Source organism: Rhinolophus hipposideros, assembly GCF_964194185.1.
Source record: "Rhinolophus hipposideros genome assembly, chromosome: 5".
Taxonomy (NCBI): domain Eukaryota; kingdom Metazoa; phylum Chordata; class Mammalia; order Chiroptera; family Rhinolophidae; genus Rhinolophus; species Rhinolophus hipposideros.
In genome coordinates this window covers 73,294,531-73,315,085 of record NC_138051.1, presented here as the reverse complement: position 1 = coordinate 73,315,085, position 20,555 = coordinate 73,294,531, and the positions used below count along the sequence as shown (strand labels likewise).

The 20,555-nt window shown below is 46.5% G+C and overlaps 1 protein-coding gene across 4 annotated transcripts in view; it reads left to right on the top strand.

Annotated features, from left to right (window-relative positions):
- The first annotated feature begins 209 nt into the window (after positions 1 to 209).
- TMEM229B (transmembrane protein 229B) overlaps positions 210 to 20,555 on the top strand; it is a 44,127-nt gene continuing 23,781 nt past the window's right edge. For 2 of the 4 annotated variants that reach the window (XM_081049848.1, XM_081049850.1), the window contains exon 1: positions 584 to 689. The gene's annotated coding sequence lies outside the window, so the exon portion shown is untranslated. Of the gene's footprint in view, positions 339 to 583; positions 690 to 20,555 lie in introns of those variants that run through there. The other 2 variants (XM_081049849.1, XM_081049853.1) reach the window with 2 other exon arrangements.

The following is a 20,555-nucleotide window of genomic DNA, read 5'->3' as shown; positions in this document are numbered from 1 at the left end:
GCTGTACACGCAGTCCCCACAACTCCTACAAGCGCGGGGGTGAGGGGACCCGGCTAGCCCTCTCCTCCCGGCTCCTGCAGACACCTCAAATGCAGGTAGTTTGGCAGGGGTCGGGAGGGCCTAGGAGCTCTGCACTGCAGCCACCTGCGCAGCGGCTCAGGCAGAGGGCGCGCTTCCCGGCGCCCGGGGCAGGGCAGACTCCCGGCTGTGGGAGGCTTGGGGGTCAGCGGGGTAGCGCACGCGGCGAGCGAGAGGGCAAGCAAGGAGTTAAGCAGGGCGGGAGGCAGGGCGCCTGTCAGACGCGAGCATGTGCAGTTTGCACCGCATCCGTACTATGGGTGAGTGCCGCCGCCGCCGCCGCCGCCGCCGGGGACTCTGTCCGGCCCGGGCAGCGGCGGCTGCAGTCCCCTGGCCCCCGCGCCACCGTGGCGGGCGCCGACTCACAATGCTGTACTAGAAGCGGCAGGGGAGGCCCGGCGGTGTGGGGGAGGCCCGGCCGGCAACTCCGGGAGGGGGGAGCTGAGCGCCGGGCGTGGGGGCGGGGAGCAGGCGGCGCAGGAGAGCGCCCGGAGTCCCGGCGCGGGAGGAGCAGCGGGAGCGAGCCCGGTTGACGGCGCTCCTGGCCGCACCTGCGCCCGGCAGGCGGCCGGCCCTGCCCTGCCGCTGCCGGCGGCCGCGACCCCGCACTGGTAGGTGCCCCCATGCCCGCAGAGAGGCCTTTCCGCCGCCCGGAGAGGCGGCTCCGCGGGGCGGGCAGCGCCGAGTGCGGGGGTCGCGGGCGATGGTGGTGATGGGGACCACCCGGCGACCGGGATGGGGCCCCTGCCCCTTCCCGCTTCCTCTTTGCTTTCGGTTTCGAAGCGGCTGCCCCGGCTGCAGAGCTAGCCGCTGATTAGATGGTGTGCCCGCGCTTGGATTCCCCGAGGGGGATGGGCGCACAGGGGGGCGTGTTGGGGAAGGGGTGCTCGTTGGCAACTTTCCCCGCCTGAAACAAAGGGGTATCGGGGAGAAGCGAGGGGAAGGGACCAACCTGGGTCTCCGGCAGCAGAAGGTTGACAACTCCCTTCCTCCTAGCAGAGAGCAACCCTTAGGCGCCTCGGGAGGGTGAAGCGGGGCGCCAGTCTGGGTGGAAACTAGGGAGCCAGGGCTTGGGAGTGGGAACCACAGACCCTCCTGAGTTTGAGGCTGAGGACTTTCCAGAAGGGGAAGGAACCGTGCAAAGATGACCCTGCTGTCTTTCTTTCCTGGGTGCATGGAAAAACTAGGTGATGGTGGACTAGGTGATGGCATACCCTGGGGGCCGGCCCAGCCCCCTGGCTCCCCCCTCTCCATCTGCCCTCTCTGATGTCCTGTCCTCAGTGGGAGAGGCAGGCCTGGGATGGGGGCCATTATATCCCTGTTCACCGGCAAGGGCAAGGAGACACTGGCCTGTTTTCCAGGTGTCTTCCTTTCCCTCTTTCTATGCCCAGTCAGAAACTGACCCCTTCTCTTCCTTCTCAGGACTGTCTCCCTCTTTCTCTACAGTTTTCTTGGGGTGATGTTTGGTTGCAGAGCCTAGGTGGCAAGTTGTTCAGATGCCGCTTCATGCCCTCCCAGGAGGAAAAGAGCAGGGCCTAGAGGAGCTGGACAAGTGTAACCTTAGGGGCTCTGCTCCTCAATTTTCATGTGTTCTCAGCACATAGTAACAAATTAGCTGTTACTCTGGCCTTCAGACTCCGGTCATCAGAAGGCCTGGGTTTTCTCTTTGCTATAACCAGGAAGAAGGGTCAGGCGGAGGGCTGAATGGCCTGCCCTGAGGGTAGTACAGTGTCTTTCTCTTTAGAAAACAAATGGGCTAGGTCCCAGGTCCCAGCACCTTGTGTCTCCAGGAATGAGGTACCTCCAGATCTAAGCCATTTGTATGTGACCACCAGCTTCCATCCTGTGGTAGGACTGCCCATTGCCTTTCTTTCTCTTAGAAAGGACAGCCCTTTTAAGAGTTGGGTTTTTGCAAGGCAGAGCTACGTCTGCTTGCCTGTGGAGACAGAAGGTACTGGGGCGGGGGTGGGAGTGGAGTAGCTGGACTGCTGGGTGACTCTCCTGCCTGTTCCTGTGAATGAGCTAATGATACAGTGGTTGGGCCAGGGGTGGGTCTGCAGGACACCTTGCTGTAGAAGCATGGAGGGGTGGGCGGAGATGAGGCTTGGCCCTCCTCCCTAACGCTTTGTATTTGGGGACAGAGTTGGGTAACTGGGGAGACAGTGGCTGGACCAACTTATATATCTAGTTCGTGGAGGAACATGGCAAGCTGACTTAGTGTTGACTTTGACCACTGAAAGGTACAGAAGTGAGGGAGGTTCCAGGACTACTAAGGGGTAACAGGAGAAAAAGAAACACCTGAGTTGCAGAGCTGTGGTCCTGGAACTTGTGGTTGAAGTCAGATGCAGGTGCTTGACCAGAGAGCATCACCAGCCCTGCTTCTAAATGGGCAGAGATGAATGGTTATTGCTCAGCCCCTACTGGGTTTATCCCAAGCTATTCATTCAGGGCTGAGCATAATGATACTGACATCTCACCTCTCCACCCCCAATGGTGTGACAAGGGGATTTTCCATGGATTGTTCCTCAAATGTGCTGACTGGAAGATGGGAAAATAATACTCCATTTGATTCCCTCTTTGAAAGTGATGAGGCATGACTTTTTACATTTGTAAGGTGATTTTAAGAGCCTCAGGTCCTTGAATAAAAAATATTAAATGAGTTAGGAAGTCTTACACTGTGTTTGTTTCTCTTATATCAGATTTACGTATTGTTTCTAAAGGGAAAGGTGTCGTTTTTGGGGAAAGGGCTAAATTACAGCTTGTGTGACTGGGAAAACTCAGTGTTGGTTTTAAAAGTATGTGTTTTAATCAGAAAGGCCCTTGCTGCAGCACCTGGGCAGCAAGTGTCTTTCTGCTTCTGCTCTCCTGATGTCTTAGAGCTCCTTCCCAGTAAGATTTTCCTGGTAGACGGTGTCCAGTCTGGATGTTAGTGATGGTCACCCTGCAAGCTCTGAGAAGGGTCTCTGATGATGTTGGGGACACTGATGTTATAAATTGAGACCTGGGTGAGGGTAGTAAAGTGAAGCTGCTTGGTCTTATCAGAAGCCATATCAGATCTGGCTGTCCTTGAGCAAAGGGAAATCTAACCCTCACATAGCCTGGCTGTTTTCAAATTTGTATCCCTTTCCTCTCCTCCTCCCTCCTCCCCTCACCCCCAATTTACAGACAAGGTAGTTTGGGTTTTATTTTTTCATTGCAGGAACATTCCTTTTAAGGTGTGGATAATTTCTGACTTGGCAAACTCTCAGCTCCCTTTGTGGCAACACCTGGCTAAGGAGGGAATGTTGGAAGGGATTCTGATGTTCTGAGTAGGAAGACATTTAGCTTTTCTGGTCAGGTCTTCTGTTGACTCCCCCACTACCTCTCAGAAACCAGAGGCTTTGTATTTGAAAACTAAAGTGTAAGCTGATTTCTGGGGAAAGACAAAGAGGTGGCACGTTTGGTTATGAGTTCCCTTGAGGGAAACTGAGTCACATTGAGAGTTAGCACACTGGCTGTGGTGGGTGTGAATGTCTGGGGAAATTTTCCTTTTCTGGGATTTAAGAGTGTTTAGACACAGGAGACCTAGGGGTTATACTTTTTCATTATGAGGTAAAGATGTGCTGTTAGAATTTAGGCACCCAAGTGCTTGGTTTCAGATGTACATTTGCCTCAGACTTTGAGCTGTGGAATGCTCCATGCTGATGTGATTCAAGGAAAAGGAAGTGGTTTTCAACCCCTGCAACTCACATCCATAGATAGAACCTGAGGCTGCGTATGTAATCTGTCACATTCCCAGATAAAAAGCATGGCCTGCTCCCTTCCTTTTGCTTACATCCATCCTGCAGGTGTGGACTCCCGCTCTCCTCTGCCCTAAGGCTGTCCTCAGAGTTCATTTTAACCTTAGTTCCCCTCTGTATAAATTTAGTGGGGTAAAGGTCACAGAATGATTTTGGTCCTTAGCTCCTCTGAAGGATGGTTCCACCCTCTACTGATGTTGTTGCTTTGGGGTCGGTTACCATCCAGTGTGGCCATGTGAGGAGGAACCAAAGTCATTGCCAATTCTTGTTTCTGAACATCCAGCTCTCCATTATCCTTCACTGTGCTGGTTCCCCAACAGGGAGCCTGATACCCTTTCAGGGCCGATGGCTCCCAGTGTGGCGGGTATTGTAGAAAGGACAGCGTCCTTGAAATTAGGGCACACAGTCTACATGGGCAGACTTCATCCTCTAGAAGACCATCAGTTTAAAAAAATAAGACTTGCATTGTCAAATCCTAACTTAATGTAGGGAAATCTAATAGATAAGAGGGCCTAATCAGAGTGCACTTTCTGCCATTCCCTTCACTCCAGAAGCCCTGCATTCAGAATGTACTGGGTTAGCCATTTCTGACTGCTTCTGCAGTTACACTTGAATGATGAATGCCTTCTAACTGGTTCATTCATACATTGTTTCCTTTCAGTTTTTAGGAGGCACCCCATCACATGAGTTTCTGAAATGGTCTGTTTTCATCAGAAAGGTCACTCACCCTGAGTTTTCGTAAGGCCTTGACACTAGCCCCGAGGAGCTAGGGATGCCAGCCAAGAAGGAGATTGAAGGGCCACAAAGAGAGGATTCTTTGCTGGGCTTCTGAGCGATGATTCATGCTTCGAGATAAAATGTGCTTCCTGGGGCTCCATGGTTTTGTTGCTTGTACCGTCAGTGGAGGGACAGGCCCTGGTGCAACAGGAAGCCCACCTTGTAGACAATAACTGCCATTCTTTGGAGCAATGATAAGGACCTATTTTTTAGCTAGCCCTGGTCTTCTTTTTCATAGCTATCCTTGGCCAGACCCCATTTTAGTCCCTATCCTCTAGGACCCTCCCTCCCTCTCATTCCTAAACAAAAACGCCTTTCCAAAGCTAGGAATAAGGCATCCAGGGCATTCGTATTACTTTCATCTACCTTCTTAAATATGGACCAGAAATATTAATCATCACTGGACGACACAAGCAGCAACTCCACATTTTTGTTTTGTAATTGGATTTTTGCCAGCCATAAAAAGGGAGATTACTGTCCTATACTGATCTGGAGATGCCTTAAAGCTTACATGTAGCCTGCAGAGTTTCTAGCACATGGTGATTGCTTATTAAATCATCAGCAGTGGTACTTGGCTATGATCAGATACCTAGATTTCTAGGTCATTGGGCAATGATGTCATTTGCATAGGAACTGATGATTGGCAAAAGCTTCTGGAATCAAGAAATCTGGGATCACTTCCTGACTTGCTGTGTGACCTTGGACAACCCATTTCGGCTCTCTGAGCCTTAATTCCGCAAATGGAGCTTCAGCAGTCTTCAGTGATCATAGCAATAATAACAATGACAACCATCATTTATTGAATACTTACTGTATGCCAGGCATTGGTCTAGACACTTCACATATATTCTCCTTCTCTCACAGCAATGAGGTAGCTACTATTAATTATCCCCATTTTACAGCTGGAAAAAGTGAGGCTCTGAAAGATAAAGTGATTGCACATGTCACACAGCTAGCAGGTGTCCAAGTTGCGATTTGAACTGAGATCTGTCTGATTCTATTGTGTTCTATGTATTACATGATGGAGCAAATGTTGGCGAGATGGTAAAAGTGGCGGTAGTATTAGTTAAGCTACGAGACGGAGAGCTGCTCTGGATTAAATACAGCTAGTGAAAAAGGAGGTGGAAGTCCAGATTCTTATTTGAAAAACATTCCAGTGAATGTTTGGGAAGAAGAAAAAGGTCGGTACCCTGCATTGGGGAAGTAGACCAGATGGCCTGGGAGTTACTGTAAGGAGAACAGACTTTCTGCTTGGCATAAGATGTATCTCATAAACCCCATTTCCTTTTGATGCCAGTTTTTTTTCTCATGCTTAACAGGCTGTCTGGGCAGCATTTTTTTTCTTTCTGTTACCCTATTGCCACTAGTCATAGTAGCTTATCTTTTCAGATTCTTGACTCCAGTCCTCATCTTCCAACCTAGGTTCGGGGCCTTCCCCTGCCCATAATTACAGCCCATCTGTGGAGACCTGATCATGACTCTGGGTCCTAGGTACACTCTACAAAGTAGAGCAATTATTATACTCTCCCGTTCTTCTGTGAAAGTATTTGTGGCCATTGATTACTCCTTTCAAAGGTGACCAGCTAGTTCGTTGAGACGATTCTCATCTCTTCCAACCTTGTTTGTTCCAGGCAAGTTAAACCTGATGAAGCTCTTCTACCATTTTGAGGTGTCTGTGGAAGAAGAATGAAGGTTGAGATGGTGGCTTGGAAAAAGGAGCTGACACACTTTAGGAGTTAGCACGATGGCATATAATGGAGCATTGTGCTGGGGTCAGGTGACTTGGATTCTTGTCTCAGCTCAGTGACTCTGGGCATGTCACATGAGTCTTTGGGCCTTTAGTTTCCTTATCTGTAAAATAAGAATGTTGGAAGAGATTCTCTAATATCTCTTCCAGTGATAATGCTGGATGATCCAACAAAATCTGTTTAATTTGGTCCCTTCTCGGGCATAACTCAGCTGGTCTGGAACTGTAGGAAGTCAGAGCTGGGAGAGCAGAGACTGAAAGAGAAACCCCAGAAGAAAGAAGCCAAATTGGAAGCTAAGGGATAAAGCCAGAGCGGGAGTAAATCCCTTCTTGTGAGGGGCCCTGGGTCGGGTCATCCTACCTTTGACTGTTCAAAGGGGGCAGCTGAGAGGTCTGTACTCTTCATATCCTAAACCATGGGGAGCACCCGTTATATCTTGTCTTAAAACTTAAGCTTCATACTCCCCTCAGCTGTCCCCAGTTGTCCCCAAGCGAAGGCAGCAGAGAAGTTGTACATTGGTGTTTTATATTCTGCACTTGTATTTGGCAGATTCCGGGGCCTGGTTCAGCCCAGGATCCCCCCAGGGCTCCAGCACTTGAGAATGTTGGCTGATGCTTTCCACGTGACTCAGTGACTGAGAGCAAGCCTCCTCTTTGCTGCTCTTGCTCTGCCTGGAAAGCGAGATCATACCCTACGCTCAGCTTAGGAACTCAGGGAGTCACAGCTTCTCAGTTCATGGAAGTGGGTCATCTGGATTTCCCTTTGAACAAAGCCATTTATCCAAGGACCCTCGGCTATCCATTGATACAATCTCCTATTTTCATTTTATCATATTCAAAGTTGAGGAGCAAATGAGTTCTCAGTGACCACCCTCACAACCAATTTTTTCTGTCCCTGCCTGCCTTGCTTTTTTCCCTTAGTTCCTTATTGCCCTATACTAGTTATTTCTGATGGTAGTTATCATACCAATGGGAATATGAGAGATGATTTTAGTTGGTATAGGGACAAACATTCCATTTTAATAGCCATGTTTCTAATGAGTGTAAAGAAACATGACTCATTGGGATGTGCTCATAAAGCGACTTAATTTTGTCTCCCACTGTCCCTTAATGTTTATTAGGTGGGATTAGCTCTTTCCTTGCCCTAGGATGAAAACTTAGGCTCCATACCTTCTCGGGTCATTCTTAGGTAGTAGCAGTTCCTGTGGTCAATTTAAGTCACAAGTAAATATTTAATATGTCTAGTCCTTTGTAACTGGGCTGGGAAGGACAGGAAAATGCTCACTTGGCCAGCACTGTTGTTTTCCAGTTTCTTGGGCCTGGCGGGTATTTAATGCTGATTCTTTCTCTTGTGGTCATGTTTATGGTTTCTCAGAGACTCCCCTGCTCTGCCCTCAGTTGCTGGGATTGTTCACTTCTAGTTGTCCTGAAGAGAGCAAATTATCCTCTATTCTAGATTATAATTCTTTCCTCAGCCCCTAAAATCCAGTGATTCACCTTCAGCCAGTTTTGGCTAAGGTCCTTCAGTCTGACCAAGGGGCTCTCTTGGACAAGATGTGCTCTGACCTTATATTAATACCAACACTCTCCTGCATGTGGCCATATTAGCCCAAGGAAACAGTCCCATATTTTTTGGTGCAGTGAACTTGGCAGTGCTTGCTGACGCCCTTCTGCCCCCACAGCTCAGCCATCTCCTGTGGCTCGGATAGCAGACGGGCAGCCTGTGTCTCACACCATGGACGTCTTGGGTGGGGGTCAGATGCCAGTCCATGCTGTCCTCCCATGTGCAGGGTCAGAAATCAAGTTTCCAGAGTGGTTCTGTTGAAGCCTCTCACACTGCTGGGGAACATCAGCACTGTTGTACTTGGTGCCTTAGTTAAGACTTTTGATTTAATCTCTGGTTATATGTGTATCATTAAAACCATGACTGTCACAAGAAGCCCATGATTTCCATGGATATTATTACTTAGGATAAGGCTATGGTACATATGGGGGCTGCCAAAAGAAATGTATACAAGTGGACACTTATGTCTACGTTGCCCAAGTAGTAGTTTGCTGTAATCAGAAGAGTCTGGACACTGATGGTAACTACTTTGAGCACCTCTTGTCACTGTAGAAGTCAAACGTGACTTGTATGCATCTTTCGTTGTTGGTATATATTGAGCATTACAACTTTTTCCCCCCAGGACCTATCAGCTCCAAGTAAAGTTGTTGTCCTTTCAGTCTTAGTTGTGGAGGGCGCAGCTCAGCTCCAAGTACAGTTGCTGTTGTTCAATCTTAGTTATATGCACTCTACCCAACTGAGCCATCTGGCCCCCCAGGAGCTCAGCGGCAGCTCCTTGTCTTCATGCTAGTTGCAGAGGACGCAGCTTGCTGGCCCATGTGGGAATCGAACCGGCAACCCCATTGCCCAGAGCTCGCACTCTAACCAACTGAGACACCTGTCCACTGAGTATTACAATTTTAATACAGTTTTCCTTTCATAAAATGTGTATACATATTTTTGGCACCCTCTGTATCTAACTAAAAATTTAACTTCAATAAAAAGGTTAACAACATCTAACACATATTGAGTACTTATAATACCAGGTACCGTTTTCAGTGCAGTAAGCATGCTCTTTCATTTAACCCTCATGAGGGAGGTACTTGTATTATCTCTATTTTGCAAATGAGTAAACTGAGTCTAAAAGAGAGGTTAAGCAGCTTGTTCAAGGTACACAGTTGGCATCTGAGCTGTATTCAAGTGGGAAGATCTGACCCTATGGTGTACACTTTTAAACCACTAGGCTCTGTCTCTTCTCACAAGGGTAATGGGCAGCCACCACAAGCCATGCAGTCAGAAGGCAGAAGATTGGGAAATGCTGCCTCAGGACATAATTGTTGAGTCTTCACTCTGGCATTCAAGCTCTCCACACATCGCTTTTAGCTGCTTTTCCAACGACTCCTCCTGTATCCTAACCAGAGCCTAATCCACATGGCTGGCTAACCTGCCATCAACACGCCCATCCCGTACCTCATTTATTTCCCTGCCTGGAGGGCCCTTATCTGCTTTGCTGGCTCCCCAAGCCAAAGTCCTTTTAAAAGTCAGCGTTCATCTTTGTTGCAAAGATGTATTTGACCCAAACCACTTCAGCTGGGATCTTTTACTCCTTTTGTAATTTCATCACTAAATTGGCAATGATTATGTGCTTTTATGCAAGGAGCATTGCAGAACAGTTAGCAAACCCAGATGGTGATCTCTGCCTGCCGTTAACCGCCTGCCTGTTACTAACTTATACAAGGCCTTGGACTTCTCTGAACCTTGTTTCCATCATTTCTAAAGTATGGTATGGATTAGCTTCTGAAAACTGAAAACCCTTCCGTTTTCAACATTCTATGATTTATGTTTACCTTCTTGCCCCCATTGACTTTTAAGTTCTTGAGGGCTGGAATTGTGTCTTGTATGTCTTAGTACCTCCCTAGGACTCTGCACAAGGCTTTATACACAGACGGTGTTTAATATTAGGTTGGTGCAAAAGTAATTGTGGTTTCAAAGATTAAAAATAATTACAAAAACCACAATTACTTTTGTACCAACCTAATATTATTACTTGGTTGGCTGGTGGGAAATGCTGTGTCGTTCCTGCTGTGTCTGCTCTGGGCTTGATTGGCTTTTAGAAATCGCCTTCTGCTGGGAGATCACCGGTGAAGATTTTGCGATTCTCTTTTCTGCATAAGTTTATAACAAACATTTGGGGTCCAATTTGCTGCTTTTTTTTCAATGAGAAAGCTATGTAATACTATTAAGACTCACCATGTCAAAATCTGAAACATTCTAAAACTGAAAGCTTTTATTTAACTCATGTGATAGCAAAACCTGACTTGGCCACTGGTTGTCTATCTGCTCTGCAGAGTGTGGATATTCAGAGATGTAGCCACAGAAATGTTCATGCATTTGATGTGGGGAGGGGTGCTGCCTCAGACCCTCAGACCCAGAGAGACTTGTAATCAGGTTCCTGGATGTGCTTCCTACTTGTAGGTGTTTCTTTGGAAGCCAAGTGAGCCTCATTCCTTTACTACTTTCTGGGAAGGGATACAGCCACTCGTTTGGGAGTCCGTCTGTTAACTCCTATAGCTGCTTTGACCTGATGTTTAAACATTTCAAAAAAATTTACAAAGCCTCCTAGAAAAACATGAAAATTGTAGAAAAATGTACAATGATGGAATCTAACGTGTCCCGTTCATTTTTTTGGTGAGGAAACTGAGAGAAGAGGTGATAGAGTGTTCGTGGAAGAGGCAGGCTCAGAGAGCCCTGTTCCTGGACTTCCCATTAACATTCCAAGCCAGCGGGCTGCTCCCTTCCTTTCTCCCCAGGCTTCAGGGTGCTCAGGTTGGGGAGGACACGTTCACTACCCCCTCTTGATTGAAAGCTACATCTTGTTTTTTTTTCTTTTCTCTTTGTCCTTGTTTGGCAGTCATGAGCACTCCCGTGGGAATTTAGGCCTCCTTTCCCCCACCATTAAATAACCAGCCCCTCTCAGAGTCTGAGCCCTGAGTATTTCTGGCCGGCCTATTTAACCTACTGGAGGTCCTCTGAGATCATTTCTCTCTACCTATTGCTGTCCACAATTCCTTGCACTATAGCGTTTTCCATAAATACATACATATCCTTAAGCATCCTCTTACAAACTGTTTACTCATCTTCTCATCCATTAAGATAATATTCTCCGACCAAGCCTGGCTCCCGTGTCTTTGACGTCTACATATCTTTGCCTCTGGATGTTGACCCATTTATTATTTCCCTGGCCCTTCCAGATGACTTGTGGTCTCCTACTTATTGTCATTATGCTGGAAAATGCTAAGATAAGGTATAATTTAAATTCATCTTAGAAATGAAATTTCCCAAAGGTGCCCAATTGAATAGTTTTCTTAAGCCCTATAGGTTTACCACATTGTCCATATACCCCTCACTCACAAGCTTCATGTAGATATCTGTAAAAGACCATTGAATTTATTGTGTGGGATTGATCATTTGAAGCCACCCCGATTCTGCTCACCCCTGCTTTCCCCTTAGCACTACAGTTTCTCTTGCTTCTAGGGGCACACGATATAGAATGGTGCCCCCTTTTTATTTAGCAAATATTTGTAATCCCTCCTAATTACCCTGAATAGAATTTATAGATAATATGACCAACCTATTTATATAAGTTTAAAAATATCAGTAAAATGCCTTAACTGTAATAGAAAAGAGAAACAAGGAACAAGTTAGTTATAATACAATATCACATTTTCTAAGCAGTATTTGCTTGGGCATGACTACACAGAAGACAGAAGGAAGGGGTCTGATGCTTGAACTTATACATAGAATTCCTGAGAATGTAACAGCCACAAATACCCACAAGATACAGGTGTGTGGTGTGAGTGACTCAAACACCAAGAGAGGTGCTGCTGAAGTTGATGGGATTTTCCAAAATGGTGAACCACTCTTGGTAAAGTTCCAAAGAACATAAATATAGTATCCCTTGATTTGTACTCCAGTGGCATTCTTGGATAATTCAGTATATGTTAAAACCATACAAAAATCTTCTGTGATTATTTCTAGATGCAGATAATTACAAATGGACTTTTCATCTCTGAATGTTCGGTGGACCATTCTAAAGTCACATGGGAGAGTTCTTTTGTGGGCTGTTGTGGAAATTGTAGGATGTCTGGTAGTACCTGTGGTACTCCCTACCCCCCGTGGTGCTGATAGAGAGCCTCCTACCCCAGGGGGTGGCCCCGTTGAGAACTACTGGTCTGGAAGAGTGACCAGAACCAAGAACTGGGAGACCTGCATTCTAGGTCTGGGCTAGAAAGCTTTGATATTTGTGTGATCTTAACTCCTGATGTCAGGGTCTCCTCTCTGTAAAGAGGATTTAATGACACACATGTTCTGCTGGCCTTCGGGACTGTGGCTCATTGTGCTCCCCTCTACGGCCTCAGGACAGCCAAAGCATTCATGTGTACCCCATAGCATATATCCCATTCACAAACTCTCCTTCACTGTGATTGTTCTTAGCATTTAAACATCCTTAGGTCTCTCTAATAAGGAAAGAAGGAAGGGAAGGAGGGGGAAAGTACACCTTCCTCATCGCTACTTCTCCAGCAGCTTTCTCTCTCCTTCACAAGCAAATTTCTCAAGAGTTATGCAGCCACCTCCCTATGCAGTCACTCCTCCTCCTTAAATCGTCCCCAGTGACCTCTGTGCTGCCAAATCTTTTTAGTCCCTGTCTGACTTGCCTCTGCAATTGACCCCTCCCCCCAAACTCTCCTGCCTCACTTCCTTGCCAGGGTCCTTTCCTGGGTGTCTTCCCGCCTCCCTGGCCCTTCCTCAGGGCTCTTCACAGCCATGGATGTCACCCCTCCCACCTTCTGCCCAGCATGCTCTTCCTCTGTGCTGCTCCGTCCGGCTGGGGTCCCAGACCTGCCCACCCTAGGGTCCCACAGACATCTCAGAACATCTAAAACGCAGCAGCTCACTGTGCATACCCCCAACTCGAGCCTCATCTGGTATCCTCTTCTCTCAGGGAATGACACCACCATTGCCCAAGTCAGAAGTCTGGGTGTCACCCTCCACTCCTTCCTCTCTCTCACCCCCGCCCAATAAATCCCTCACCTAGTCTTGATTGTCCTGCTTTCTCAATAGTTCTCCCATCTTCGCTACTTTGAGTTGCCTACCTGACCCTTGTCGGCATTTAGGATTGTAAACTGTACTTACTGTTTGTGCCAGATTAAAACCTTTAGAGGCCCTCAGCACTGACCAGTTTAGGGTCCTACAAGTAATGAAAAATAAATTCATGTAGTTCTCAGTCATAATATAAAATCATGATTTTAAAAACAACAACATTTACTTGTGTAATGAAGCCACAATAGCTTCTTTTTGCTTCCCTCTCATTATTTTCTCTGATTTAAAATTATTTAAAATCATGGGTCGTACCCTAAGCATGTGTCCAGCGGGCGGGCCAGTGGGGCAATCCAGGACCACTTAGAATGTCAACCTCCTGTGGCCAGGGCTTGGGTCTTTGCCTCTGTGGTCTTTGCGTATACCTGGAGGCATGATGTAGACACTGAGTAGTTGTTTAATGAACATATTAATGAATGCATAAAAAATGAGATGAACTTGAAAGGGCTCACTTAAGTAAAAAGCACCGTCAGAATATAAGTTATTATTATTAGTTTTCTGGTATTTGGTATTACAGTAGAATTTCCAAGATTTTTTTTGTTCGTTTGTTTTTAGTTTTTAATTTTATTGGGGAATATTGGAGAACAGCGTGCTTCTCCAGGGCCCATTAGCTCCAAGTCATTGTCCTTCAATCTAGTTGTGGAGGGCGCAGCTCAGCTCCAAGACCAGTCGCCATTTTCAATCTTAATTGCAGGGGGTGCAGCCCACTATCCCATGTGGGAATTGAACATACAACCTTGTTGGTGAGAGCTTGCACTCTCACCAACGGAGCCTTCCGGCCGCCCCTCCGGTAGGTCATTGGCAGATTGGTGTCTGCAATCTAATTGTGGAGGGCTCAGCTCACTGGCCCATGTAGGAATCGAACCCGCAACCCTGTTGTTCAGAGCTCGCGTTCTAACCAACTGAGCCATCCTGCCACCCTGAATTTCCAAGATTTTATATTACCAGTGTTTTAAAAACAACCAGCCCCACTGTTATGCTTCAGTTTGTACTCCAACATAGTTAGCATTGCGGAGTCTGCACATGAAAAATGCATGTAAGGATTTCTGAATTAATAAGTAAATGAATTTGTACAATATGATGGTTTGCTTGATTCCCTTTAGCCTGCAGTGAGGCTGCTTAAAGAGACTCTGTCTGGCTGTGAATTATTGGAAGTGACTACACCCAGCTGTGATAGACAGTGAACCTGGGGAGGGAACTGTGCCTGGGTGTGGGGTGGGGAAGGGGGGTTCCTTTGGAGTAACACCGGTGATGGTGATAGTGGTGTGGGAAATGGGGCATCTACCCCAGAAAGCCTGTGTGAGATCTCAGAAGGGAGGAATGTGGCCTAAAGCCTAAGTTAGGCAGTATGAATAGAACTACCCACAACATTTTGGGGGGAAATGAAATACCTTATAAAACCCCTAGGAGGCTTAACAAATATAACTTGCCTCATTATTATGGACTCGTGAACAAAATAGATGTCAACACATTTCCAGAAAATATTAACTACTTATAAGAATAGACCCCAAAGGTTAATCAATCCTGTCCTCTGGCATTAGTAGGGAGGCTTCCTAGAAGATTGCTGATCTTGTGAGAGGAAGATGTAAGTCCATGAAAAAGTTATTAAAAGGGAAGGGCCAAACTAGGAGAGGAAATGAGGGATATTTGGGCAAAGCTGGAATTTTCCTGCCATTGCAGACATGTGATGATTAATACCCTCCCTGGATTCACCCTCGCTGTTTTCTCCATCCACCCTCTCCCTAATGGAAGGGTGCCCCTTGTTATTTTTTTCTCAAAACTTATTTGAAAAGTAATTTCAGACTTACAGAAAAGTTGCCAGAATAGTACAAAAATACCCGTATACTCTTTATCCAGATTCACTGTTTTTAACATTTTATCTCATTTGCTTTTTCATTATGTTCTCTCTCTCTCTCTCTCTCTCTCTCTCTCTCTCTCTCTCTCTCTCTCTCTCTTTCTCTCTCTGTCTCTCTGATTTTCTTAACTATTTAAGAGTAAGTTGCCTACATCATGGCCCTTTAACTCTAAATGTTTCAGTGTGGATTTCCTAGGAATAAGAATATTGTTCTATAATCATTTGCTGGTTGTAGTCCAGTTTTGTCAATTGACACAATAATGTCCTTTATGGCATTTTTTTCCTCTCCCATACAGGATCCAGTCTAGGATCCCATACTGCATTTTGTTGTCATGTCTCCTTTAATCTAGTTTCTCAGCCTTTCTTTGACTTTCATGACATTGGCATTTTTGAAGAATATAGCCTCCTCCTTCACCTTTAAAAAGATACAGAATGTTCTCCCTTTGGATTTGTCTGATGTTTGCCTCATGTTTAGACTCCCGGTTATAGAGTCCCAGCTGGGATATACCACATCCTTTTTAGCATATTACATCCAGAGGCACTGGATGTCCATCTGCCCCTTAGGTATGAGATAAAATTGGATCACACTCGGTCAAGATTTTGTCCAGTTTCCTCACTGTGCATTTATTATTTTCCCTTTCTACTAATAAGCGATCTGTGGGGAAATACCTTAAGGCCATATAAATTCCTGCTCTTCATCAGCATTTCACCCTGGATTTACCAACCATCCTCTCTGGGTGTGCAGGTGTTTCTGGATCCCACCATGGAGTGGGAGTTCAAAGCTGTCTGGAACCAGGTGGCCCATTTCCGAGGGCCTTGTCCGTGTTCTGTGCGGGGCCCAGCCCTGTTGAATAACTACATCATCACAATGGTTTTCCTCTTCTTACTCCCACCAGGAACAGAAGCTCATTCGTCATTCACTCAACTGACATATGAGAATGTTCTTGCGAAAGCCTCTGAGCTTTATAGGACACAGTGGGGTATGAAGAGAAGGCTGTGCCCTCCTGGTCTTTTTAATGAGCCTAGAGTTGGGGAGGCAAGATTTGGACTTACTGAAATGCAAAGGGCATAAAAGTTGTCAGTACTGTGACCCCCACAGGACACCTCAACCAGAGCTGTCCTATCACCTGAAGAATTAAGTGCCCTTCAGAGTTTGGGGGAGGAGGGATGGGGTGGGTTAAACAGGATGCAGGGACATTTCCTTAATGAGGCTAATCTTAGAGTGCGCACTGAAGAACGGGCAAATATGGATAAACAGAGAGGAGAGATAAGGGCATCCTAGGAGGGGAGCTGTGTGCAGAGACTCAGAGGTGAGAGCATGGATGGTGCAATTGAGGGACAATGAGTTATGGACCAGCCTGGATAGGGACAACGTCTGTTGCGTGTGTGTGTGTGTGTGTGTGTGTGTGTGTGAATCTACTTCCTTTTGTTTTGCAAAGTAACTGCTTTGCAACCAAATCTTATTGGGCCAGGCATTTAAAAAAATAAATTTTCTGATTCTAAAAGTAATACATGTTCGGTATAGGAAGTTTAGAAACATAGAAATCTATAAAGAAAAATTTTAATGAAGTCACTCTATTCTTTGACTCAGAGATAACTAACCATGGTGTGTTTCTATCATTTCTAAGATCTTTAATGTTTTCCTGCTAACAGCCTTATTTTGTTTCATGGATTCAGTAGCCCCTCTTTACCCCTCAGAGGATATTAATCACACTTTTAAACACAGTTCATTCTGTTGACTTCATTGATTTTGTTTTCTAGCTAGAACTTCAGTTCTTAAATTTGGTGCTTCTTTCACGGTTTGGTTTTTGTGAAATGTTTGGTGAGTCTTGGTTATGTGCTCCTCTCTCTGTATTTTGAGGTTTTTCAGTGACCTCCCTGTGAATACCGGTTCTGTGCTCCAGAGCCAGATGCCGCTGCTTGTGGCCAGGAGGGGCTGGGGACTGGCAGGAGCTGGTGCAAGTGTCCTTTTGCCTCCCTCCCCGTGTCCAGGACACAAGCATGGATGGAGAGGTGGGAGGGGCCTACATGCCCGGCTGCTCCAAATCCAATCCCCAACCTCTCAGGGCCTCTCCTTGGCTCCCAATCTGCTGGCTCCAAACTTAGAGCCTCCAGAGCTGCTCCTCGGGGCGTAGAATCCTCAGCTACACTGCTTGGGTTCAAATCCTAGTCCTGGCACTTACTATCACTGTGACCTTGGGAAAGCTATGTAACTCGGTGTCTTATTTATAAAGTAGGAATAATAATAGTCTCTATCTCAAAGGATTTTCGTGAGGGTTAAATGAGATAATATAGGCCCAAATTCTTAGAACAATGTCTGGCATATAAATGTGCTCTATTAGTGTAAGTTATTATTATTATTATTAATATCATGGTTTTATTTTGGGGGTTTTTAGCTTTTCCATATGTTGATTCCCGTCTGCTTTCCATCTTAAGGGAACCCATATAATTACTTCTTGTTTTCCAGCACTGTAAGAGATTTATTCTTTCTAGAAAATGCCTTTTCTGTCATTTTCTAGGGCCTTGGGGGAGATAGGCGCATGCCCCTGGCCTGCCACCTTGATATAGTCATGCATTTATTTCAAGTTCTTTTTCTCTGAGTGTGTACACGTGTGTCATTGTGGTCTGTAATATATAGAGCAGGGCTCCATTGTCATGTGCATCAGCATGCCCCAGAGCCCGCCCAGGGCTGGTCTCACCCTGGATGCTGACTCTGTCCTCCACAGGATGGGGAGGTGATGAGTTCTCTTGTTGGCCTTGCTCGGGCTGGTTTGAGGCTGTCCTAATGAATGTAATGGGTCCTCTGTTTCCTTTGTCAAAAGGATTGTTAATTATTTTCAGCAGTCTAATTACGAGGCTAATGAGAGACTGACTGAGATAACATTCCCTTTAATTACTCTTGCCCAAGTGCTGTTTGAAGCCATATTTTGAGCACGTTGCAATGCTCAGTACTTTCGAGGTAGATGGAGATGTCTAGTGAGAGACCGAACAGCCAGGGTTTCTGAATTTAAGGCTCACGGTGGAAGCGCCTGGCTGCATTCGGTGCTCAGCCCGGTGTACGCTGACCTTTTCTCTGCAGGACAGATTGGGTCAGGTGGAGAGCCCACAACGTCCGTCACAGCTCCTCCAGAACAAATCTCCTTCCTCGGTCTTTCACCCAGTGCCCCTGCCTTCACACCTCCTGGCCAGGCCCCCTAACTCTTGGAGGACTTGCATTCTGCCTTTTCCCTGTTGGATATTCAGTCCCTACTGTATATCAAGTTTTACCCAGGCCATACATGCACAGATAAGGAACTCACGGCCCAGATCTCTTTCTAAAACAAAATGTTGATCATACCCCTCGCCTCTTTGCACAGGAAAAATGCCATAGGTCTGTTTGCTGACCCCTACCACCTTCCCCGGTTGACCTATGCTATGGTCTTCCTGTCTTCCTGATGTGATGTCTTTCAATACCTACCCTTGGAAGGTGGTTCTCCCAAGCCCTTGGGTGGACTCGAGTAGGCTGGAAAGGGCAGCTCACATGAAACTGTCTGCCATGACAACCTACTGACAACTGTAAGTGGCCCATTGCCATAGGTAAATTAAGTCTCCTAGTTCCGGTCCACACGTCCCCATCTCTTATGTGTGGAATAGGGGGGGAAAGTGCTTGCCTTCTCATTAACCTCTGAATTTCTCGTGCCGCCTGAGTAAATCAGAGTTAGTGCCCACCTCTTAGACTTGGGGAGAGGTCTTGAGATGACCAGTTTGAAAGCTGCCTGGCACATAGAAGGTGCCCAATAAATGGTTAGGAGTTTTTAAACATTCCAAGCAGCACCCCTAGACTGAATTAAAGCCAGAGACCAAGGGGCTGGCCTCATCCGCCAATAGCCAGGGCCCTCTCCTGGCCTCTTGGATGTAAGTCACCCTTCAGACAGTGGACAGTAACTTTCATGGAACAGGGGTTAACCCTCCCTTCATCACAGTGGCAGACTTGGTTAACGTGGCCTGAGCCCGAGGAAGAGGCAGGGCAGGGGGTATCTGTTCAGAAGGAAAGGATTTCCAAGAGCAAGGAAATGGAGCTCAGCTTTAGGTCTGTGTGTTTAGCAGCCTTCCAATCACCCTTGGTAAGTGCTAAAGCATATAGTCCAATAGAACTTTCTATGATGGACATGTTCTCTGTCTGCACTGTCCAACTGGTAGACACCAGCCACGTGTAGCTACTGAGCCCTTGAAGGCAGCCTGTGCAACAGAGGAACAGAATGTTTTATTTTATTCATTCATTGCCAATTAAAGTTTAAATAGCCACATGTAGATAGTGGCTATCAAACTGCATAGTGTAATTCTGGAGTTTGTAGAAAAATAATCTATTCGTGCGCTACCTGGCCTTGACATGTGCCTTGTCTCCAAGCTACTAGTTTTCACATGTCCTGTTTGCAGAAGACAGTCAAGGAATGCTAAATTGATGGCAAAAGTCAGGTGAGTCATCCCCTCTATCAGACAAAGTTGGGGCAGTGACCAGAAGGGAGATTGGGAGCCCCCAAAGCTAGAGCCGTCCTGCTGAGATTGACCCGCCGTGTTAGGCCTCTGCCCCATCTTATTCTCGTTCTGCCCTTTCCTATGTGCCAGGGGCAGAGCCTCTGGTTTTGACAGCAGCAGAGGTGGGTAGGGGGAGCTCAAATATGTGATCGTCGTGCCAACTAGGTGTGCTCCAGATGAGGGGAAATCACTAGTGTTTGTCAAGATTTTCTGGATTGCAAGTGACAGAAAACCCAACAAACTAGCTGGAATGAAAAGGCATATTTACTTTCTGTTAAAGTGAAGCACCCAGGCTAGAGAGGGCCTGGTAAAGTTACTTAGATTCTTTTGATCAGAAGCCATCAGTCATAGGATTTCACTTTCCCTTTATTTGTTAATAAATATGGTGCCACACAATAGCTGACTAGGACCCACAGTTTCCAGCCCCTGCCTGCAGCGGGAATCTTTAGTTGACTGGTCATGTTCACTTGGCAACTAGGAGCTCTACTTTGGCTCAGCTGGCATTGTAGGGACCACCGGAAGACTTTTGCAGTAAGGGGTAGGGAATGAATTATCTGACCCCTTAATTACACCAACTCTAGCTACTCGGGTCTTGCTATTTCTCTACTTTGTTTAGCTTGCTCCTACCTCAGGGTCTTTTCACAGACTGCCGTTCCCTGTGCCTGGAATGCCTTTTCCAAAACTCTTTGCATAGTCTCTTTACATCGTTCTTATCTGTGCCCAAATGCTACCTCTTTAGAGGAGTTTAAGATTTGCCCTCTGACATCCAGTTTCTTTCTGTCTCCTACTAGGCCTTTCCCCTTCTTCGTGGCTATACTGTAATCAGAAATTACAGTATGCATTGGCTGGTTTACTCATTCTCTGTCTCCCTACCAGGGGCAGGAACACTGTCTTGTTCACACCGAGTACAGTGCTTGGCCTTCAGCGGGTACTCAATAAATATTTGTTGACTACTGGAATATAATACCTTGCATAAACAAACCAGCCTCCATAGGACTTCTTGGACTAGGTCTCCTGGTTGTTTAGAAATCTCTGGGGTGACTTGGCTGTGAAAAGTAGGGCACTGGGTGTCACACCATTGAGGCAGTCCTGGCTTGTCCTCTG